Source organism: Mixophyes fleayi (assembly GCF_038048845.1).
Source record: "Mixophyes fleayi isolate aMixFle1 chromosome 2 unlocalized genomic scaffold, aMixFle1.hap1 SUPER_2_unloc_3, whole genome shotgun sequence".
Lineage (NCBI taxonomy): Eukaryota > Metazoa > Chordata > Amphibia > Anura > Limnodynastidae > Mixophyes > Mixophyes fleayi.
This window is the reverse complement of record NW_027445880.1, coordinates 444,830-459,486: the sequence shown is the minus strand read 5'-3', so window position 1 is coordinate 459,486 and position 14,657 is coordinate 444,830. Positions and strand designations below refer to the sequence as shown.

At 39.3% G+C, this 14,657-nt stretch overlaps 6 non-coding genes across 6 annotated transcripts; all 6 read left to right on the top strand.

The window, feature by feature from the left end:
• Nucleotides 1-306: 306 nt before the first annotated feature.
• TRNAI-AAU (transfer RNA isoleucine (anticodon AAU)) lies at nt 307-380 on the top strand. Its single transcript has one exon. It is a non-coding gene; the product is annotated as a tRNA-Ile (tRNA).
• Nucleotides 381-9,015: 8,635 nt separating this feature from the next.
• On the top strand, nt 9,016-9,089 carry TRNAI-AAU (transfer RNA isoleucine (anticodon AAU)). The gene has a single exon. It is a non-coding gene; the product is annotated as a tRNA-Ile (tRNA).
• Nucleotides 9,090-10,259: 1,170 nt separating this feature from the next.
• Nucleotides 10,260-10,333, top strand: TRNAI-AAU (transfer RNA isoleucine (anticodon AAU)). Its single transcript has one exon. It is a non-coding gene; the product is annotated as a tRNA-Ile (tRNA).
• A 1,178-nt stretch (nt 10,334-11,511) lies between these two features.
• Nucleotides 11,512-11,585, top strand: TRNAI-AAU (transfer RNA isoleucine (anticodon AAU)). The gene has a single exon. It is a non-coding gene; the product is annotated as a tRNA-Ile (tRNA).
• A 1,170-nt stretch (nt 11,586-12,755) lies between these two features.
• Nucleotides 12,756-12,829, top strand: TRNAI-AAU (transfer RNA isoleucine (anticodon AAU)). Its single transcript has one exon. It is a non-coding gene; the product is annotated as a tRNA-Ile (tRNA).
• Nucleotides 12,830-14,007: 1,178 nt separating this feature from the next.
• Nucleotides 14,008-14,081, top strand: TRNAI-AAU (transfer RNA isoleucine (anticodon AAU)). The gene has a single exon. It is a non-coding gene; the product is annotated as a tRNA-Ile (tRNA).
• Nucleotides 14,082-14,657: the final 576 nt, after the last annotated feature.

Below are 14,657 nucleotides of genomic sequence, written 5' to 3'. Positions count from 1 at the left end.
GGCAATGGGATTTCTGAAAGTCCAAAGACGTGATAGTAGAAATCGCTGAAAATGCTTTCTCACAATAAAAATCCCTGACATCAATTGGAGTAAACATAGAGAAGGCCAGTCCTCTTTAGCATAGGGACTGCATCCAGGATTATATTCCCTGATGGTCAGTGTTGGATTTCTCGTTTTTGTCTGTTTTCGCTCCAAAGATCCTTTTGAGATTTTCACTCACTGGAGAACGTATCTTAGCGATCACCATGATGTGTATGAAACCCTGCTCAGCAGAACATGTAACCAATAGTAAAACATTAAAACATGGGCTGGTTAGCTCAGCTGGTTAGAGTGTGGTGCTAATAACGCCAAGGTCACGGGTTCGATCCCCGTACAGGCTAAACATTTTAAGGTTATTCAGACTGTCTTCTTCAAGGACACATTGTGAAAAACCGTCAAAGAGTATAAATTAGAAGTCATGGCTGTATGTGTTTATATACACAGCACCATTACAGAAAAACCAGTGAAGCAGTTTGCTTGTTATAGATTTAATTAATGTTCATTCCAGTAATATCAAAGAAAAAGCAAAAGTTGCGTTTCATTTAACTGTTTAGGCATGAGAATTGGATTTAGTTGACTTATTCCTAGAGTTCAAGTAGCCAGTCTCCTGAAAGTTTACCAGCTTTTATTAAAACATTTGTCCCTTCAAACTGCAAAAGAAATGTGAGGATCTGCAAAGTCATGAGAGAAAATGTCAATGGAAATCTTTTCTCGAACTAAAATTATTGACTTTTCCATCCTCATCCAGTGCAATTTCAGCCAAAAATAGGGGATGCAGATTGCGTCACTGCACATGAACAATTTGCCAAATGATAACAGGTTGCATTAAAATGTTTCCTTTTCTAAGCCTGAAGAGAAATGTAAGGGTGCTCCAATGATTTTTACAAGTTTTGACAAACTTCAAGGATGCGGGATGAGAAATGAAGTTAGCTTGAAGCAATTCCTTAAAAACACAAGCATTAATCTAAAGATATTTAACCCTTCTTGATCACTGCATAAGGATCCATTGCACATGAGTGTGGCAGATGATGATAAAGAGTTCCTCTCGTACTTTACCTCCATCTTCTCTCTTTGCTTTACTCGGTTGCAACGCTTTCAGGCAAACTTCCCATGCAGACTTAACATTTCTTGTCTCAATCTTCTAAACTACAGCAGATCCACATATCAGCCTACATCTGGACAGGTGACCACACCATGGGATCCCGGAGCAGAGGGCAATGGGATTGCTGAAAGTCCAAAGACGTGATAGTAGAAATCGCTGAAAATGCTTTCTCACAATAAAAATCCCTGACATCACTTGGAGTAAACATAGTGAAGGCCAGTCCTCTTTAGCATAGGGACAGCATCCAGGGTTATATTCCCTGATGGTCAGTGTTGGATTTCTCGTTTTTGTCTGTTTACGCTCCAAAGATCCTTTTGAGATTTTCACTCACTGGAGAACATATCTTAGCGATCACCATGATGTGTACGAAACCCTGCTCAGCAGAACATGTAACCAATAGCAAAACATGGGCCGGTTAGCTCAGCTGGTTAGAGCGTGGTGCTAATAGCACCAAGGTCGCGGGTTCGATCCCCGTACGAGCCAAACATTTTAAGGTTATTCAGACTGTCTACTTCGTGGACACATTGTGAAAAACCGTCAAAGAGTATAAATTAGAAGTCATGGTTGTATGTGTTTATATACACAGCACCATTACAGAAAAACCAGTGAAGCAGTTTGCTTGTTATAGATTTAACTAATGTTCATTCCAGTAATATCAAAGAAAAAGCAAAAGTTGCGTTTCACTTAACTGTTTACGCATGAGAATTGGATTTAGTTGACTTATTCCTAGAGTTCAAGTAGCCAGTCTCCTGAAAGTTTACTAGCTTTTATTAAAACATTTGTCCCTTCACGCTGGAAAAGGAATGTGAGGATCTGCAAAGTCATGAGAGAAAATGTCAATGGAATTCTTTTCTCGAACTAAAATTCTTGACTTTTCCATCCTCATCCAGTGCAATTTCAGCCAAAAATAGAGGATGCAGATTGCGTCACTGCACATGATCAATTTGCCAAATGATAACAGGTTGCATTAAAATGTTTCCTTTTCTAAGCCTGAAGAGAAATGTAAGGGTGCTCCAATGATTTTTACAAGTTTTGACAAACTTCAAGGATGCAGGATGAGAAATGAAGTTAGCTTGAAGCAATTCCTTAAAAACACAAGCATTAATCTAAAGATATTTAACCCTTCTTAATGACTGCTTAAGGATCCAGTGCACATGAGTTTGTCAGATGATGATAAAGAGTTCCTCTCGTACTTTACCTCCATCTTCTCTCTTTGCTTTACTCGGTTGCAACGCTTTCAGGCAAACTTCCCATGCAGACTTAAAACTTCTTGCCTCAATCTTCTAAACTACAGCAGATCCACATATCAGCCTACATCTGGACAGGTGACCACACCATGGGATCCCGGAGCAGAGGGCAATGGGATTGCTGAAAGTCCAAAGACGTGATAGTAGAAATCGCTGAAAATGCTTTCTCACAATAAAAATCCCTGACATCACTTGGAGTAAACATAGTGAAGGCCAGTCCTCTTTAGCATAGGGACAGCATCCAGGGTTATATTCCCTGATGGTCAGTGTTGGATTTCTCGTTTTTGTCTGTTTACGCTCCAAAGATCCTTTTGAGATTTTCACTCACTGGAGAACATATCTTAGCGATCACCATGATGTGTACGAAACCCTGCTCAGCAGAACATGTAACCAATAGTAAAACATGGGCCGGTTAGCTCAGCTGGTTAGAGCGTAGTGCTAATAGCACCAAGGTCGAGGGTTCGATCCCCGTACAAGCCAAACATTTTAAGGTTATTCAGACTGTCTACTTCGTGGACACATTGTGAAAAACCGTCAAAGAGTATAAATTAGAAGTCATGGCTATATGTGTTTATATACACAGCACCATTACAGAAAAACCAGTGAAGCAGTTTGCTTTTTATAGATTTAACTAATGTTCATTCCAGTAATATCAAAGAAAAAGCAAAAGTTGCGTTTCACTTAACTGTTTAGGCATGAGAATTGGATTTAGTTGACTTATTCCTAGAGTTCAAGTAGCCAGTCTCCTGAAAGTTTACTAGCTTTTATTAAAACATTTGTCCCTTCAAGCTGCAAAAGGAATGTGAGGATCTGCAAAGTCATGAGAGAAAATGTCAATGGAAATCTTTTCTCGAACTAAAATTATTGACTTTTCCATCCTCATCCAGTGCAATTTCAGCCAAAAATAGGGGATGCAGATTGCGTCACTGCACATGAACAATTTGCCAAATGATAACAGGTTGCATTAAAATGTTTCCTTTTCTAAGCCTGAAGAGAAATGTAAGGGTGCTCCAATGATTTTTACAAGTTTTGACAAACTTCAAGGATGCGGGATGAGAAATGAAGTTAGCTTGAAGCAATTCCTTAAAAACACAAGCATTAATCTAAAGATATTTAACCCTTCTTGATCACTGCTTAAGGATCCATTGCACATGAGTTTGGCAGATGATGATAAAGAGTTCCTCTCGTACTTTACCTCCATCTTCTCTCTTTGCTTTACTCGGTTGCAACGCTTTCAGGCAAACTTCCCATGCAGACTTAAAATTTCTTGTCTCAATCTTCTAAACTACAGCAGATCCACATATCAGCCTACATCTGGACAGGTGACCACACCATGGGATCCCGGAGCAGAGGGCAATGGGATTGCTGAAAGTCCAAAGACGTGATAGTAGAAATCGCTGAAAATGCTTTCTCACAATAAAAATCCCTGACATCACTTGGAGTAAACATAGTGAAGGCCAGTCCTCTTTAGCATAGGGACAGCATCCAGGGTTATATTCCCTGATGGTCAGTGTTGGATTTCTCGTTTTTGTCTGTTTACGCTCCAAAGATCCTTTTGAGATTTTCACTCACTGGAGAACATATCTTAGCGATCACCATGATGTGTACGAAACCCTGCTCAGCAGAACATGTAACCAATAGTTAAACATGGGCCGGTTAGCTCAGCTGGTTAGAGCGTGGTGCTAATAGCACCAAGGTCGCGGGTTCGATCCCCGTACGAGCCAAACATTTTAAGGTTATTCAGACTGTCTACTTCGTGGACACATTGTGAAAAACCGTCAAAGAGTATAAATTAGAAGTCATGGTTGTATGTGTTTATATACACAGCACCATTACAGAAAAACCAGTGAAGCAGTTTGCTTGTTATAGATTTAACTAATGTTCATTCCAGTAATATCAAAGAAAAAGCAAAAGTTGCGTTTCACTTAACTGTTTACGCATGAGAATTGGATTTAGTTGACTTATTCCTAGAGTTCAAGTAGCCAGTCTCCTGAAAGTTTACTAGCTTTTATTAAAACATTTGTCCCTTCAAGCTGGAAAAGGAATGTGAGGATCTGCAAAGTCATGAGAGAAAATGTCAATGGAATTCTTTTCTCGAACTAAAATTCTTGACTTTTCCATCCTCATCCAGTGCAATTTCAGCCAAAAATAGAGGATGCAGATTGCGTCACTGCACATGATCAATTTGCCAAATGATAACAGGTTGCATTAAAATGTTTCCTTTTCTAAGCCTGAAGAGAAATGTAAGGGTGCTCCAATGATTTTTACAAGTTTTGACAAACTTCAAGGATGCAGGATGAGAAATGAAGTTAGCTTGAAGCAATTCCTTAAAAACACAAGCATTAATCTAAAGATATTTAACCCTTCTTAATGACTGCTTAAGGATCCAGTGCACATGAGTTTGTCAGATGATGATAAAGAGTTCCTCTCGTACTTTACCTCCATCTTCTCTCTTTGCTTTACTCGGTTGCAACGCTTTCAGGCAAACTTCCCATGCAGACTTAAAACTTCTTGCCTCAATCTTCTAAACTACAGCAGATCCACATATCAGCCTACATCTGGACAGGTGACCACACCATGGGATCCCGGAGCAGAGGGCAATGGGATTGCTGAAAGTCCAAAGACGTGATAGTAGAAATCGCTGAAAATGCTTTCTCACAATAAAAATCCCTGACATCAAATGGAGTAAACATAGTGAAGGCCAGTCCTCTTTAGCATAGGGACAGCATCCAGGGTTATATTCCCTGATGGTCAGTGTTGGATTTCTCGTTTTTGTCTGTTTACGCTCCAAAGATCCTTTTGAGATTTTCACTCACTGGAGAACATATCTTAGCGATCACCATGATGTGTACGAAACCCTGCTCAGCAGAACATGTAACCAATAGTAAAACATGGGCCGGTTAGCTCAGCTGGTTAGAGCGTAGTGCTAATAGCACCAAGGTCGAGGGTTCGATCCCCGTACAAGCCAAACATTTTAAGGTTATTCAGACTGTCTACTTCGTGGACACATTGTGAAAAACCGTCAAAGAGTATAAATTAGAAGTCATGGCTATATGTGTTTATATACACAGCACCATTACAGAAAAACCAGTGAAGCAGTTTGCTTTTTATAGATTTAACTAATGTTCATTCCAGTAATATCAAAGAAAAAGCAAAAGTTGCGTTTCACTTAACTGTTTAGGCATGAGAATTGGATTTAGTTGACTTATTCCTAGAGTTCAAGTAGCCAGTCTCCTGAAAGTTTACTAGCTTTTATTAAAACATTTCTCCCTTCAAGCTGCAAAAGGAATGTGAGGATCTGCAAAGTCATGAGAGAAAATGTCAATGGAAATCTTTTCTCGAACTAAAATTATTGACTTTTCCATCCTCATCCAGTGCAATTTCAGCCAAAAATAGGGGATGCAGATTGCGTCACTGCACATGAACAATTTGCCAAATGATAACAGGTTGCATTAAAATGTTTCCTTTTCTAAGCCTGAAGAGAAATGTAAGGGTGCTCCAATGATTTTTACAAGTTTTGACAAACTTCAAGGATGCGGGATGAGAAATGAAGTTAGCTTGAAGCAATTCCTTAAAAACACAAGCATTAATCTAAAGATATTTAACCCTTCTTGATGACTGCTTAAGGATCCAGTGCACATGAGTTTGGCAGATGATGATAAAGAGTTCCTCTCGTACTTTACCTCCATCTTCTCTCTTTGCTTTACTCGGTTGCAACGCTTTCAGGCAAACTTCCCATGCTGACTTAAAACTTCTTGTCTCAATCTTCTAAACTACAGCAGATCCACATATCAGCCTACATCTGGACAGGTGACCACACCATGGGATCCCAGAGCAGAGGGCAATGGGATTGCTGAAAGTCCAAAGACGTGATAGTAGAAATCGCTGAAAATGCTTTCTCACAATAAAAATCCCTGACATCAAATGGAGTAAACATAGTGAAGGCCAGTCCTCTTTAGCATAGGGAAAGCATCCAGGGTTATATTCCCTGATGGTCAGTGTTGGATTTCTCGTTTTTGTCTGTTTACGCTCCAAAGATCCTTTTGAGATTTTCACTCACTGGAGAACATATCTTAGCGATCACCATGATGTCTATGAAACCCTGCTCAGCAGAACATGTAACCAATAGTAAAACATGGGCCGGTTAGCTCAGCTGGTTAGAGCGTGGTACTAATAACACCAAGGTCACAGGTTCGATCCCCGTACGGGCCAAAAATTTTAAGGTTATTCAGACTGTCTACTTCGTGGACACATTGTGAAAAACCGGCAAAGAGTATAAATTAGAAGTCATGGCTGTATGTGTTTATATACACAGCACCGTTACAGAAAAACCAGTGAAGCAGTTTGCTTGTTATAGATTTAATTAATGTTCATTCCAGTAATATCAAAGAAAAAGCAAAAGTTGCGTTTCATTTAACTGTTTAGGCATGAGAATTGGATTTAGTTGACTTATTCCTAGAGTTCAAGTAGCCAGTCTCCTGAAAGTTTACCAGCTTTTATTAAAACATTTGTCCCTTCAAGCTGCAAAAGGAATGTGAGGATCTGCAAAGTCATGAGAGAAAATATCAATGGAAATCTTTTCTCGAACTAAAATTATTGACTTTTCCATCCTCATCCAGTGCAATTTCAGCCAAAAATAGGGGATGCAGATTGCGTCACTGCACATGAACAATTTGCCAAATGATAACAGGTTGCATTAAAATGTTTCCTTTTCTAAGCCTGAAGAGAAATGTAAGGGTGCTCCAATGATTTTTACAAGTTTTGACAAACTTCAAGGATGCGGGATGAGAAATGAAGTTAGCTTGAAGCAATTCCTTAAAAACACAAGCATTAATCTAAAGATATTTAACCCTTCTTGATGACTGCTTAAGGATCCAGTGCACATGAGTTTGGCAGATGATGATAAAGAGTTCCTCTCGTACTTTACCTCCATCTTCTCTCTTTGCTTTACTCGGTTGCAACGCTTTCAGGCAAACTTCCCATGCAGACTTAAAACTTCTTGTCTCAATCTTCTAAACTACAGCAGATCCACATATCAGCCTACATCTGGACAGGTGACCACACCATGGGATCCCGGAGCAGAGGGCAATGGGATTGCTGAAAGTCCAAAGACGTGATAGTAGAAATCGCTGAAAATGCTTTCTCACAATAAAAATCCCTGACATCAATTGGAGTAAACATAGTGAAGGCCAGTCCTCTTTAGCATAGGGACTGCATCCAGGATTATATTCCGTGATGGTCAGTGTTGGATTTCTCGTTTTTGTCTGTTTTCGCTCCAAAGATCCTTTTGAGATTTTCACTCACTGGAGAACGTATCTTAGCGATCACCATGATGTCTATGAAACCCTGCTTAGCAGAACATGTAACCAATAGTAAAACATGGGCTGGTTAGCTCAGCTGGTTAGAGCGTGGTACTAATAACGCCAAGATTCGATCCCCGTACGGGCCAAAAATTTTAAGGTTATTCAGACTGTCTACTTCGTGGACACATTGTGAAAAACCGTCAAAGAGTATAAATTAGAAGTCATGGCTGTATGTGTTTATATACACAGCACCATTACAGAAAAACCAGTGAAGCAGTTTGCTTGTTATAGATTTAATTAATGTTCATTCCAGTAATATCAAAGAAAAAGCAAAAGTTGCGTTTCATTTAACTGTTTAGGCATGAGAATTGGATTTAGTTGACTTATTCCTAGAGTTCAAGTAACCAGTCTCCTGAAAGTTTACCAGCTTTTATTAAAACATTTGTCCCTTCAAGCTGCAAAAGGAATGTGAGGATCTGCAAAGTCATGAGAGAAAATGTCAATGGAAATCTTTTCTCAAACTAAAATTATTGACTTTTCCATCCTCATCCAGTGCAATTTCAGCCAAAAATAGGGGATGCAGATTGCGTCACTGCACATGAACAATTTGCCAAATGATAACAGGTTGCATTAAAATGTTTCCTTTTCTAAGCCTGAAGAGAAATGTAAGGGTGCTCCAATGATTTTTACAAGTTTTGACAAACTTCAAGGATGCGGGATGAGAAATGAAGTTAGCTTGAAGCAATTCCTTAAAAACACAAGCATTAATCTAAAGATATTTAACCCTTCTTGATGACTGCTTAAGGATCCAGTGCACATGAGTTTGGCAGATGATGATAAAGAGTTCCTCTCGTACTTTACCTCCATCTTCTCTCTTTGCTTTACTCGGTTGCAACGCTTTCAGGCAAACTTCCTATGCAGACTTAAAACTTCTTGTCTCAATCTTCTAAACTACAGCAGATCCACATATCAGCCTACATCTGGACAGGTGACCACACCATGGGATCCCGGAGCAGAGGGCAATGGGATTTCTGAAAGTCCAAAGACGTGATAGTAGAAATCGCTGAAAATGCTTTCTCACAATAAAAATCCCTGACATCAATTGGAGTAAACATAGAGAAGGCCAGTCCTCTTTAGCATAGGGACTGCATCCAGGATTATATTCCCTGATGGTCAGTGTTGGATTTCTCGTTTTTGTCTGTTTTCGCTCCAAAGATCCTTTTGAGATTTTCACTCACTGGAGAACGTATCTTAGCGATCACCATGATGTGTATGAAACCCTGCTCAGCAGAACATGTAACCAATAGTAAAACATTAAAACATGGGCTGGTTAGCTCAGCTGGTTAGAGTGTGGTGCTAATAACACCAAGGTCACGGGTTCGATCCCCGTACGGGCTAAACATTTTAAGGTTATTCAGACTGTCTACTTCAAGGACACATTGTGAAAAACCGTCAAAGAGTATAAATTAGAAGTCATGGCTGTATGTGTTTATATACACAGCACCATTACAGAAAAACCAGTGAAGCAGTTTGCTTGTTATAGATTTAATTAATGTTCATTCCAGTAATATCAAAGAAAAAGCAAAAGTTGCGTTTCATTTAACTGTTTAGGCATGAGAATTGGATTTAGTTGACTTATTCCTAGAGTTCAAGTAGCCAGTCTCCTGAAAGTTTACCAGCTTTTATTAAAACATTTGTCCCTTCAAACTGCAAAAGAAATGTGAGGATCTGCAAAGTCATGAGAGAAAATGTCAATGGAAATCTTTTCTCGAACTAAAATTATTGACTTTTCCATCCTCATCCAGTGCAATTTCAGCCAAAAATAGGGGATGCAGATTGCGTCACTGCACATGAACAATTTGCCAAATGATAACAGGTTGCATTAAAATGTTTCCTTTTCTAAGCCTGAAGAGAAATGTAAGGGTGCTCCAATGATTTTTACAAGTTTTGACAAACTTCAAGGATGCGGGATGAGAAATGAAGTTAGCTTGAAGCAATTCCTTAAAAACACAAGCATTAATCTAAAGATATTTAACCCTTCTTGATCACTGCTTAAGGATCCATTGCACATGAGTTTGGCAGATGATGATAAAGAGTTCCTCTCGTACTTTACCTCCATCTTCTCTCTTTGCTTTACTCGGTTGCAACGCTTTCAGGCAAACTTCCCATGCAGACTTAAAACTTCTTGTCTCAATCTTCTAAACTACAGCAGATCCACATATCAGCCTACATCTGGACAGGTGACCACACCATGGGATCCCGGAGCAGAGGGCAATGGGATTGCTGAAAGTCCAAAGACGTGATAGTAGAAATCGCTGAAAATGCTTTCTCACAATAAAAATCCCTGACATCAAATGGAGTAAACATAGTGAAGGCCAGTCCTCTTTAGCATAGGGAAAGCATCCAGGGTTATATTCCCTGATGGTCAGTGTTGGATTTCTCGTTTTTGTCTGTTTACGCTCCAAAGATCCTTTTGAGATTTTCACTCACTGGAGAACATATCTTAGCGATCACCATGATGTCTATGAAACCCTGCTCAGCAGAACATGTAACCAATAGAAAAACATGGGCCGGTTAGCTCAGCTGGTTAGAGCGTGGTGCTAATAACGCCAAGGTCACGGGTTCGATCCCCGTACGGGCCAAAAATTTTAAGGTTATTCAGACTGTCTACTTCGTGGACACATTGTGAAAAACCGTCAAAGAGTATAAATTAGAAGTCATGGCTGTATGTGTTTATATACACAGCACCATTACAGAAAAACCAGTGAAGCAGTTTGCTTGTTATAGATTTAATTAATGTTCATTCCAGTAATATCAAAGAAAAAGCAAAAGTTGCGTTTCATTTAACTGTTTAGGCATGAGAATTGGATTTAGTTGACTTATTCCTAGAGTTCAAGTAACCAGTCTCCTGAAAGTTTACCAGCTTTTATTAAAACATTTGTCCCTTCAAGCTGCAAAAGGAATGTGAGGATCTGCAAAGTCATGAGAGAAAATGTCAATGGAAATCTTTTCTCAAACTAAAATTATTGACTTTTCCATCCTCATCCAGTGCAATTTCAGCCAAAAATAGGGGATGCAGATTGCGTCACTGCACATGAACAATTTGCCAAATGATAACAGGTTGCATTAAAATGTTTCCTTTTCTAAGCCTGAAGAGAAATGTAAGGGTGCTCCAATGATTTTTACAAGTTTTGACAAACTTCAAGGATGCGGGATGAGAAATGAAGTTAGCTTGAAGCAATTCCTTAAAAACACAAGCATTAATCTAAAGATATTTAACCCTTCTTGATGACTGCTTAAGGATCCAGTGCACATGAGTTTGGCAGATGATGATAAAGAGTTCCTCTCGTACTTTACCTCCATCTTCTCTCTTTGCTTTACTCGGTTGCAACGCTTTCAGGCAAACTTCCTATGCAGACTTAAAACTTCTTGTCTCAATCTTCTAAACTACAGCAGATCCACATATCAGCCTACATCTGGACAGGTGACCACACCATGGGATCCCGGAGCAGAGGGCAATGGGATTTCTGAAAGTCCAAAGACGTGATAGTAGAAATCGCTGAAAATGCTTTCTCACAATAAAAATCCCTGACATCAATTGGAGTAAACATAGAGAAGGCCAGTCCTCTTTAGCATAGGGACTGCATCCAGGATTATATTCCCTGATGGTCAGTGTTGGATTTCTCGTTTTTGTCTGTTTTCGCTCCAAAGATCCTTTTGAGATTTTCACTCACTGGAGAACGTATCTTAGCGATCACCATGATGTGTATGAAACCCTGCTCAGCAGAACATGTAACCAATAGTAAAACATTAAAACATGGGCTGGTTAGCTCAGCTGGTTAGAGTGTGGTGCTAATAACACCAAGGTCACGGGTTCGATCCCCGTACGGGCTAAACATTTTAAGGTTATTCAGACTGTCTACTTCAAGGACACATTGTGAAAAACCGTCAAAGAGTATAAATTAGAAGTCATGGCTGTATGTGTTTATATACACAGCACCATTACAGAAAAACCAGTGAAGCAGTTTGCTTGTTATAGATTTAATTAATGTTCATTCCAGTAATATCAAAGAAAAAGCAAAAGTTGCGTTTCATTTAACTGTTTAGGCATGAGAATTGGATTTAGTTGACTTATTCCTAGAGTTCAAGTAGCCAGTCTCCTGAAAGTTTACCAGCTTTTATTAAAACATTTGTCCCTTCAAACTGCAAAAGAAATGTGAGGATCTGCAAAGTCATGAGAGAAAATGTCAATGGAAATCTTTTCTCGAACTAAAATTATTGACTTTTCCATCCTCATCCAGTGCAATTTCAGCCAAAAATAGGGGATGCAGATTGCGTCACTGCACATGAACAATTTGCCAAATGATAACAGGTTGCATTAAAATGTTTCCTTTTCTAAGCCTGAAGAGAAATGTAAGGGTGCTCCAATGATTTTTACAAGTTTTGACAAACTTCAAGGATGCGGGATGAGAAATGAAGTTAGCTTGAAGCAATTCCTTAAAAACACAAGCATTAATCTAAAGATATTTAACCCTTCTTGATCACTGCTTAAGGATCCATTGCACATGAGTTTGGCAGATGATGATAAAGAGTTCCTCTCGTACTTTACCTCCATCTTCTCTCTTTGCTTTACTCGGTTGCAACGCTTTCAGGCAAACTTCCCATGCAGACTTAAAACTTCTTGTCTCAATCTTCTAAACTACAGCAGATCCACATATCAGCCTACATCTGGACAGGTGACCACACCATGGGATCCCGGAGCAGAGGGCAATGGGATTGCTGAAAGTCCAAAGACGTGATAGTAGAAATCGCTGAAAATGCTTTCTCACAATAAAAATCCCTGACATCAAATGGAGTAAACATAGTGAAGGCCAGTCCTCTTTAGCATAGGGAAAGCATCCAGGGTTATATTCCCTGATGGTCAGTGTTGGATTTCTCGTTTTTGTCTGTTTACGCTCCAAAGATCCTTTTGAGATTTTCACTCACTGGAGAACATATCTTAGCGATCACCATGATGTCTATGAAACCCTGCTCAGCAGAACATGTAACCAATAGAAAAACATGGGCCGGTTAGCTCAGCTGGTTAGAGCGTGGTGCTAATAACGCCAAGGTCACGGGTTCGATCCCCGTACGGGCCAAAAATTTTAAGGTTATTCAGACTGTCTACTTCGTGGACACATTGTGAAAAACCGTCAAAGAGTATAAATTAGAAGTCATGGCTGTATGTGTTTATATACACAGCACCATTACAGAAAAACCAGTGAAGCAGTTTGCTTGTTATAGATTTAATTAATGTTCATTCCAGTAATATCAAAGAAAAAGCAAAAGTTGCGTTTCATTTAACTGTTTAGGCATGAGAATTGGATTTAGTTGACTTATTCCTAGAGTTCAAGTAGCCAGTCTCCTGAAAGTTTACCAGCTTTTATTAAAACATTTGTCCCTTCAAGCTGCAAAAGGAATGTGAGGATCTGCAAAGTCATGAGAGAAAATGTCAATGGAAATCTTTTCTCGAACTAAAATTATTGACTTTTCCATCCTCATCCAGTGCAATTTCAGCCAAAAATAGGGGATGCAGATTGCGTCACTGCACATGAACAATTTGCCAAATGATAACAGGTTGCATTAAAATGTTTCCTTTTCTAAGCCTGAAGAGAAATGTAAGGGTGCTCCAATGATTTTTACAAGTTTTGACAAACTTCAAGGATGCGGGATGAGAAATGAAGTTAGCTTGAAGCAATTCCTTAAAAACACAAGCATTAATCTAAAGATATTTAACCCTTCTTGATGACTGCTTAAGGATCCAGTGCACATGAGTTTGGCAGATGATGATAAAGAGTTCCTCTCGTACTTTACCTCCATCTTCTATCTTTGCTTTACTCGGTTGCAACGCTTTCAGGCAAACTTCCCATGCAGACTTAAAACTTCTTGTCTCAATCTTCTAAACTACAGCAGATCCACATATCAGCCTACATCTGGACAGGTGACCACACCATGGGATCCCGAAGCAGAGGGCAATGGGATTGCTGAAAGTCCAAAGACGTGATAGTAGAAATCGCTGAAAATGCTTTCTCACAATAAAAATCCCTGACATCAATTGGAGTAAACACAGAGAAGGCCAGTCCTCTTTAGCATAGGGACTGCATCCAGGATTATATTCCCTGATGGTCAGTGTTGGATTTCTCGTTTTTGTCTGTTTTCGCTCCAAAGATCCTTTTGAGATTTTCACTCACTGGAGAACGTATCTTAGCGATCACCATGATGTCTATGAAACCCTGCTCCTCAGAACATGTAACCAATAGTAAAACATTAAAACATGGGCCGGTTAGCTCAGCTTGTTAGAGCGTGGTGCTAATAACGCCAAGGTCACGGGTTCGATCCCCGTACGGGCCAAACATTTTAAGGTTATTCAGACTGTCTACTTCGTGTACACATTGTGAAAAACCGTCAAAGAGTATAAATTAGAAGTCATGTGTTTATATACACAGCACCATTACAGAAAAACCAGTGAAGCAGTTTGCTTGTTATAGATTTAACTAATGTTCATTCCAGTAATATCAAAGAAAAAGCAAAGGTTGCATTTCACTTAACTGTTTAGGCATGAGAATTGGATTTAGTTGACTTATTCCTAGAGTTCAAGTAACCAGTCTCCTGAAAGTTTACCAGCTTTTATTAAAACATTTGTCCCTCCAAGCTGCAAAAGGAATGTGAGGATCTGCAAAGTCATGAGAGAAAATGTCAATGGAAATCTTTTCTCGAACTAAAATTCTTGACTTTTCCATCCTCATCCAGTGCAATTTCAGCCAAAAATAGGGGATGCAGATTGCGTCACTGCACATGAACAATTTGCCAAATGATAACAGGTTGCATTAAAATGTTTCCTTTTCTAAGCCTGAAGAGAAATGTAAGGGTGCTCCAATGATTTTTACAAGTTTTGACAAACTTCAAGGATGCGGGAGGAGAAATGAA